This window comes from Channa argus, chromosome 6, assembly GCF_033026475.1.
Source record: "Channa argus isolate prfri chromosome 6, Channa argus male v1.0, whole genome shotgun sequence".
Classification (NCBI taxonomy): Eukaryota; Metazoa; Chordata; class Actinopteri; order Anabantiformes; family Channidae; genus Channa; species Channa argus.
Genome location: NC_090202.1, coordinates 9,077,578 through 9,086,704, shown reverse-complemented (window position 1 = coordinate 9,086,704; position 9,127 = coordinate 9,077,578). Strand labels below are relative to the sequence as shown.

At 40.7% G+C, this 9,127-nt stretch overlaps 1 long non-coding RNA gene across 1 annotated transcript; it reads left to right on the top strand.

Moving 5' to 3' along the window:
* The first annotated feature begins 289 nt into the window (after positions 1-289).
* On the top strand, positions 290-5,716 carry LOC137128340 (uncharacterized). The gene is made up of 3 exons (XR_010914550.1): positions 290-2,701; positions 3,137-3,222; positions 4,187-5,716. It is a non-coding gene; the product is annotated as an uncharacterized lncRNA (long non-coding RNA).
* The last annotated feature ends 3,411 nt before the right edge of the window (positions 5,717-9,127 follow it).

Sequence of the window (9,127 nt, the reverse complement as noted above, 5' to 3'; positions counted from 1 at the left end):
GTGTTATTGATATGGCAAAAAGATGATGGTGATGGTCTGGGGTAGAGGGAGGAGTAGTACAAGTGCCTTTTTGTAAGCATGCAACAAAGTTTGTCAATTGAGTTATTGTTCTTATCTCCAATCTAAACCCGTGTCCTATGTCCAATTTTCCTCATGCATCAAGGTGAAAGTTCTTGTTTTGTATGGAGTCACTTCACAATCATCATGACCCCAAAGACAGAGAAACACATCTCATAATTGAAAGACTGGAACTAGATCCAGTTTGGCATTTAACATTTCTAAACAGCCTTAGTTTTTGGTTAATTTCCTATCAATCTGTGATTTATATTGTAATGGCAGCTTGTTTAGGTTAAACCTTTGTGTGCTGTATGTCTGAACACTTGCTGTACACATTTGATTTCATGGCCTAATGAACACTGCACAGTCCAGCTGAGGGTTTTATGAGCTTATCTTCGCTCTGATATTGTGTCTTGAATGAATGAAGTGTTCTCAGTTTCCAGGGCAGATCAGCCTTGGTGAGAGAAGAATTATGTAAACGCTCCTCATGACTCCTTCTTTTGCTTGGCAGGTAAGATTGTTTTCCTCCCAGACGTGCTTCCCATTCAGCAGCCTCACCATTCATTTCCCTGTGGCTGTGAAAATCTCATTCCATGCATTCAATGAACTAACACACCATTCAGGATTTTTCTCCTGTGTGCCACTAAGTAGCTCAGACCATAAACTGCCGAAGACTGTTGCATGGAAACAAAGAGTGTGTGGGAGTGTGTGTATGAAGAACAAGGATTGCTAAGGGAGGTTGGTGCCTGTTTGTGTGTGTTTGGGAAGTGTCATTCATTGTATTTTGCATAAATCATTCAGTAACATTTCAGTCTTGTATAATCCCCTTTGGAAATGTCTCTGCCCCCTTTTATGCTTTCTTCCTTTTCCTCTGTTTGCATGCAGTCAGTTTACCCCCCGTATCACACCTCCCTCCCCTGCCCTTCTACCCCTTGGGTGTTTCCATGGTAACAGACCTCCTCTGTCAGGTGGCTCCCCCTGCGCTCTGATTTGCTCTGACATTGTCTGGCTGAATCACCCGGCCACGTGATCCTGGATCAGCCAGTCCACTTGCTGAATATCGAGTTGGCCTCTACTATGACCCCGAGGCCCCACCTCCGCATTCCCCTCCCCACACGGTCATCCTCTCACCTCAGATGAGGAAGGGACAGATGGATTTAGATCATGTTCACCAAAATATACTCTGCCGGGCAAAAAAGTCACCACCAAGTTACCAAACAGGTAGGAGCCTGTTATTCAGTATTCAATCCTAGCGGATGCAATGAGTAGCTTCACATATTTTGATCAGAAAACATCCCTAGGAAAAAGATGTAATTCTGTATCATAGCAATCAAACTGTGGGGCTAAATCAAGCAAAGAAAACCACCAAATTTATAAACTGTGTTTAAAATTGACAGTAACATTACTTCTTCATGCACAATGAGAAGAGAACTCAAGGGACTGAAGAAGAACCAGTATTGTCATTGAGCACATATTGCACATACATGTTAGAATGAAATTGCTAGCATTGAGTGGTAGGCTGGGATTTGATCCCACAACTTTTACCCATCCTTCTGCTTTAAGAAAACCACTTATCAGCGAGGTTAATTGGTGTTAATTTCTTAGGGATCATAAAAATTCGACTCTATGAAAGAAGGTCATATGGTCTGATGAGTCCAGAGCTACCCTGTTCCAGAGCACATCAATCAGGGTAAGAAGAGATGCAGATGTAGTGATACACTCATAATGCATGCATATGGTCTGGTGTTGCTTCAGTTGTAGGATCCTAAAAACTTAGGTCAGCTGACTAGCTGAATATACTGAATGATTTTTTTTGTCCTTTCCTGATGGCACAGGCATATTTCAAGATGGCAATGCCGGGATTCATCTAGCTCAAATTGTGAAAGAGTGGTTCGGTGAGCATGAGACATAATTTTCATAAATGGATTGGCCACCTAAACCCCACTGAGAATCTTTGGGATTTGCTGAAGAAGACTTAATGCTGTGGTTTGAATCTCCCATCATCAGTACAAGATTATCAATACATAAGCTCTGGACAGAAGTAAATATTGTGACAAAGTGTGTGACTTTTGTTTTGGCCAAGCAGTGATATAAGTTTGAGAAGCGCACATATGAGCAGGAATTGGTCTTTAATTTAGCAGCTGGATACAACTTCCACAGGTTTGATGTGGAATCTTGAATCCTTCAGTGAACACAGAGAGAACTGACTTTGAAATGAAATATGGAAACTTCTTTCCAGCAGTTAAATGTTTGGAGGGAATTTATTAGTATAAATTGACAGAGTCTGGATTTTTCAATGAAGGTGAAGGTGTTCAAAGCAGAAAACACTTGTCTTCCTTCAATGTCCAAACGGAAATCTTCACATCTTGTCTGAAAAAAATTTCATTATCAGTGGTAGAGGACATATTTGGATTCTCTACTTAAGTAAATGTTTGGTATTGTAGTATGATGGTGCACCACAGCAGAACATGTTCCACACATTTATTTGACATGACTTTTTATGCCGAATGGCCTTCCTGTGGCTGGGCGGGGCCACACTTGTTGGGGTGAACCCGCAGCCTTCTGCATTCCAACCCAATGCTCTACCACTGACCCACCAGGCCTGCGGTGCATTATCCATCTATTTTAACAGAGTGTACTTAAAGTATGAAAAGTAAAAGTACTCATGCAAATGCAGGAAGAAGTGACTTATAGCTGCTTTAGGTATATATAGACAAATACTCATGTAGTAATGTGTAAACTGCATTTAAATGATGGTGGACCTGAATGTAAAAACCTTCTCTACTGTTTACTGTGGTAAATCTATAATAATGCATTTAGATGCAGTTTGTCATCATGTTTACATTGTTGTTTTATATAAAAACCTTATTAGTAAGTGACAAATTAGAAAACAAAATTCCTGTGAATAATACATTTCCTGCTTTCCACCATTGTACATCATGAATCCTGGAGCAAGTTTGATTAAGGTAAACAGCAAGACTTTCCAGCACCTGACTAACAAACATGCTGACGCTCCTGGCATTGTTTTCTTGTGTTGTTGACAGTGTCACTGATTGTATGGTTTACTGTGCTATCTTAGGCTGAGCTCCAGAATGGCTCAGATGACATCACTGCACACATCATGCATCATCTCCTGCCAGCGCAGCAGGAGAGATGCAAGCTCAGGTACAGGGTGACACAGTAAATACACACACACCTACGTTTTCCCAGCAGGTTATCTGAGGATCAGTGCTGCTAATTTCTTACAGTTGCAAATTGAATTTGGTGTGACTCAGCTATGTGACTGTCACTTCTCACACTCTGAGATGAGATGTGACACCAGTCAGTACCTCACACATATAGAGGAAAGACATGATGTTATTCACTTAGAAATTTTTTTTTGTCCAGCTTCTGCACTAAACCATGACAGACTTACACAGACTGAGATGCTTTACTGATTAGTTTTGACCCATTACTGATAACACTTGGTGGGTCAGGTTGCAGAAAAGTTTAAAGGTATATGATTTCTAAATGTTTTCCACAAGTTGTTTTTTATGAATAGCTTATAAATGATCTAAAAAGTAAATATGGTGTAGCTTATTAACCCTTTATAGTGTTACCATATTATAGTAAAGTTCAGCTTTGGACAAATATAAGAATTTGGGCAAGATTGAAAACCGAACAAAGAGCAGCAACAGATGAAAGAGATGCATTTTATTTGCTGGTATCAATCAGTCAAGAAAGTAGAATCTGGCTGTGTTTAGTTTACAATCCAGTCTGTGAGAAATACAAACTATTGCCTAGCGTTTTCACATCTGGTAACTCTTCAAATGCTTTAATCTCTAATTAAAATTTTCAAACAGATCACTAAAGTTGTTTTAAACAGGGCAGAGTTCTGCCTGAGTCACTATCTTCAGAAATAGAGTATGAGATAGATATATAGATAAATAGATAGACAGAGAACAGTGTGTTGAATATACTTCATTTTGTTGTTTAGGACACAGAGAGGAACAGTTTCTTATTAAAGCTTGCTGACATATTGATCACATTGAAACAGCCCCAGGAGGCCAATCTCTATCTAAACCACTTTAGATGCTTTCACAGGAAATCTAATCAAAAGCATCTTTCTTCTTTCCCTTTTGTTTTTCAGATCCCCCACCCACCTCTGCCTCGCCCCTCTGAAGTCTAAATGTGGTATGTATTTGAACTCTTGATCAATGATGCCCACTGAGGAGGCAGTGCTGTTGGTGTGGGTTCCTGGGCCATTGAACTGTACTGTATGTTTGAGCAGAGAAATAAATGAATAAGTTTGTCTAAAGGACTGAAAACAGTGGCCGTTTGTGGGGGGAGGGGAGAGATGAAGAAGAAATATGATGAGTTTAAGGACATAAGATCTGAGGCGTGGAAAAAAGGAATAAAACACAGATAAGTGAGAGACATTAACTGGTCCGAGGATGAGGAGGAGGTTGATGGGTCCCCTGCCCCCTTGCAGCTCCCGTCGATTCATCCTTCCGGCAGGAAGTGTGTGAGGATCAATAAGAACCGAGGGTCTCTGGAGAGAGAGAGACAGAGCCTCTCCCACCTCAGGTCTTTTTGTTTCATTAGGCGGCTCCCTGTTCTATTCTGGGTTTAAATTGAAGATTTCTCTGTCGTCATCACTGTCATCAGCCATTATAAAAACAAAGATGGTGACTCCTCCTTAGATATTTTTGACCTTCCTGTTCAAATAGAACGTTTTTGAGATGTAATCCTCATATTCAATTACTATTATTTTATGAGTTTAAAAGTATGAAATGACATGTAATTTGTATCACACAGGTTTGTGTTAGTTTAAGTTTCCTATCCACCCATTTATTATGTTTAATTCCATATCCTGTTTCTGGCCGCGGGGCACTGGAGCCTATGCCAGCTGTAATAGGATGAGAGGTGGGTACACCCTGGACAGGTCACCAGTCTATACTAAGGCCAACACAGACAGAGATACTCAGACAGACAACCATTCACACATCTATGGGCAATTTAACCTAACATGCATGTCTTTGGACTGTGAGAGACAACCAGATTACCCGGAGGAAACCCACAGAACAAGCAAACTCTACACAGAAAGGCCGTAGGTGGCTGATGATTCAAACCGGGTAAATTTTAGCTGCGAGGCAGCAGCGCTAACCGCCGTACCACCATACTGCCCCTGTTTGAAGTCTTCCTCAATTCAAAAATCTTTCTCTTCCTTCACTTTCAGAGGCTTTCTTACCACTGAAAGAAACACATAATGACTATAGAGAGATGCAAGCCAACTACAGAGACTGAAAATGACTAAAAATAGAGTGAAAGCAGAATGTAGTATTGTGTATGCACAGTAGTTTATAATCCCCAGTAGTCCAAAAAACACCACGTACTGTTTAGAAGGTCATCAGAGAGGCTACCAGGAAAAAAGTTAATAACAGGAAGTAAAAGTTAATCATTGTAAATGATTTATGATTTTACGAGAGTATGCTAATAATCTATCAATTCTATCAGCCTAAATCTTCTAAATCCTCAAATTGCTGTGACTGGGAAGCTGTTTATCACGTTTTTCATTGTGCGCAGTTGACCACAGTACAAGGAAGTGCCATTTCCAAGCATGTGGGATGTTTGCAACGTTTATTAAAAAATACTTTATTTACCCACAACTTTTTGAATGAAGAACATATGACACAGAAAACCAAACTAATCCAGGCAGCAGGTTGACAAGCAACCAAAAATGAATCAACTGATAGTAATATCGTCAGATTTTCAGCTGTATGTCTGGGTAAAGTAAAAAGCAGATCTGTCCATTCCTTACCACCTGGTGGTGAGTTGGATCAGATGGCAGGGAAGACTGCTGGATAAACCTGGCAGAGCCAAGTATGTACTAAGGGTGAACTGGGTATGTCTGGCTCAGAGCCTCGTTCGTTGTTGTTACATGTTCTGTAACACCTGCCTCTGGAAGACTTTCTCCTGCATTCTCAGGGAGGCTGGAGACATAGAATCTAAATGGATCATGTCCAAAACCTCCACTTTTGAAGCAACTTCTTCGAGTTATGGTTGCTGAGACCTCTCATGGCAGAATCTGAGAACCTGCTAATAGACACCGGTAGTGAAGGAAGCTGTCAAGCTCTAGAAGCAGCAGAGGGGTACCATAAGGCCAAAAGAGCTTCTTGTCAGGGTTTTGGTTGAGGATTCAGACAGAGTCTGAAGACTCAGGGGAAACATTATTTATTTCTCTGCCAGATGTCTCTGAGCTAGCTCCTCTGTGGGAAGGTGCCAGGTGTGGATAGAGTCACCCTTTTGGCTGCCAAAAGTCACCACATTGCTGGGCTTCTTGGTTGACATGGATCTTAAATGTTGAATGGAGGATGGGGACAGTACCTGTGGACTGGCAGACTTAGGTGGTGGTTCCTATATATTTTAAAAAGTTATCACAGTAGTCATCCTCCCTGGGAAAGATAATGCCATGGTGCTAGAAAAAAAAAGTTCAGGCTGCCTGTGGAACCTTGGATTTAGAAGAAACAATGTAGATTCCATCCAGATTCCACACACAGACTACTGGAGAGGTCGTGGGAGTCTACATGTGTTCTGTGGAACTGGATAAGGCTTATCACTGTGTCGCTCGGGATGACTTGTGTGAAGTACTGTGGGAGTATGGGGTGCTGGGACCAGTGGACCATCTGGTCTCTGTATAACCAGAGTGAGAGTTGTGTGTACATGCTTGGCAACAAGGAAACACTTTCTAAGTTTGTATTGGCCTCCAACAGGTTTGAGGATGTCAGGATTGCTTCTCTGCTTTTTGCAGATGATGTGGTGTTGCTAGCTTCATAGGACCAAAACCTGACTCCAAAACTGAGTCAGCATCTCTTAATCTGAGGCCATTGAGGGTAAAATGGAGCATGAGACTAACAGGCAGATTGGTGCAGCATCAGCAGTAATGCAAATGTACCAAACCAGTTTAGAGAACAGGAAGCTGAGCAAAAAAGGAAAGGTCTCAATTTACGAGTCAGTCTAAGCTGTAACCCTCATCTACGGTCACAAGCTTTGGGTAGTGACCAGAAGAAGCCTGCTGCCACCTTGACCCAACTTCGATTAAGCGGTAGAAAATGATGACAATGATGATGATGCATGGTGATTTTTGACAATGTAATTCATTTAGACAATGGCATAATTTTTTAAGCTTAAATACAAACCTACAATCGTCACTTATGTGCTCAGTGGTGGTTTAATCATTTGTATCCTGCTCATTAATGGATGTATTCTTAGAGTTGTGAGTTGTGAGAATAAGATTACAGGCTGATCTCTCATCAAGGGCATACTACAGGCAGAGCGGGCCCCTGCTTGTAACTGACTAGGTACAGTATAATCATCATCATCATCATGATGACTACTTTATATGTAACATCGCAGAGCATCAGTACTATCCCGCATTATTCTGCTGAGTAATGAAGAAAGGGAGCATTTGAACCAGTTCTGCATGACAGAATCTGACTCACATGGATGGTAGGAAATGTCAGTTTTTTTCCCTTTAGTCAGCTTAGGCAGGTATAAGTCAAATCCCTGATATAATTACTGATGAAATGTTTTATAGGGTTAAAAGCTGGCAAATAAAAGGGCCACAAAAAAAGACATGTTGTGTTTTTATATGTGCTGTGTATTGTGAAAGGGTTTACATTTCTATCATATTCTCCAAATTAAAAGTGGAATTCGTTTTTTGTTAGTATATGTAGATGGAATTATGTTCCCATGGAAGACCACCATCTTTCTATTATCTGGAACTGCTTATCCTGTTAAGGTCACCGGGGGCTGGAGACTATCCTAGCTGTCATTGGGAAAGAGGCAAGATACAGCCTGGACATTTCTTCAGTCTGTCTCGGGGCCAACACAGACAGACTCACATTAAAAACTCACATTAACACCAACAGGCAATTTACCAATTACATGCTCTTGCCACACAAGCATGGGGATAACATGCAAACTACACACAAAATGGCTGCAGCCAGCAGGTGGATTTGAACCAGGGATCTTTGTGAGGCTGTGGGGCAGCAATGCTAACCACTTCACTAGTGTGCTTCTTACACATGGAAGTCTGCCCAATAAAGATTTTTTGGCATATACAAAGTGCATATAGTTTCTGTGTAGTTTTTTTTCCATGGTGCCATGTCCACCTTTTTTATATCATTTTTTTATCAAGTCCTGTGTTGATTTTACTGTTTTTGTCCTCAGAGGAGCCTCATTAGGACACCCGTGTGTTCAATATGTTGGCATGATTATAAGGTTATGCCAACCCTTCATCAGTCAGACACCATGTGTTGGATCAGAAATCAGAAATCCATTGAAATTTCTCCAGCCTGACTGTCTGAAAGAACAATATTAATGTGAAAACACAAGAAATGGAGTCACAATGGTTGATTCATTCAGTCAGTGCAGTGAAATGTCCCCTTTTTGTAGTGTAATTGATTCCTTCAAACACACACACATACACACACACACACACACACAGGACCTATTGCATTGTGTCAGTGGGGTGTTTTAGCAACAATAACAGGGCGTGGCTACTTTAAGGGCAGTCATGGTTAGCTGTTGAATAGATCAGTGAAACCCCCACCCCCGATTTGCACCCCCCACTCCAAGAGGCAGTCAATTAACCCAAAACCACACAGAATATATCAGTACTTGAATTTACTTTCAAATTAAAAGTGTTTAGAGCCTAATTAAAAGTGTGTGCATATATGTTTGGGGCAACATATTTTTTTTTTTTTATCTGAACCCACAAACTCAGTCCTCAATTCAGTATATCCACATGGGCTTGAGATGATTTCAAATGCTAATTTCAAAAGCTCTACACAGTTTTTGGCTTTTTGTCACATTCTGACATTAAATTAGAACAGGTCAATCTGCTTGTTCAGAGTTGATATAAATATTCCCATAGCATATTCAAACAAGTGATCAATAACTGCTGTTTTTCTTGGCCACTGTGTCCTGTGTGTCCGAACTTAACTTCAGAAATATGAGCAGTAAAACGTGTTTTTCAGTTGAGTATGTCCATTAAATCAAATTAAAATCAAGTACATATTCATTGCGT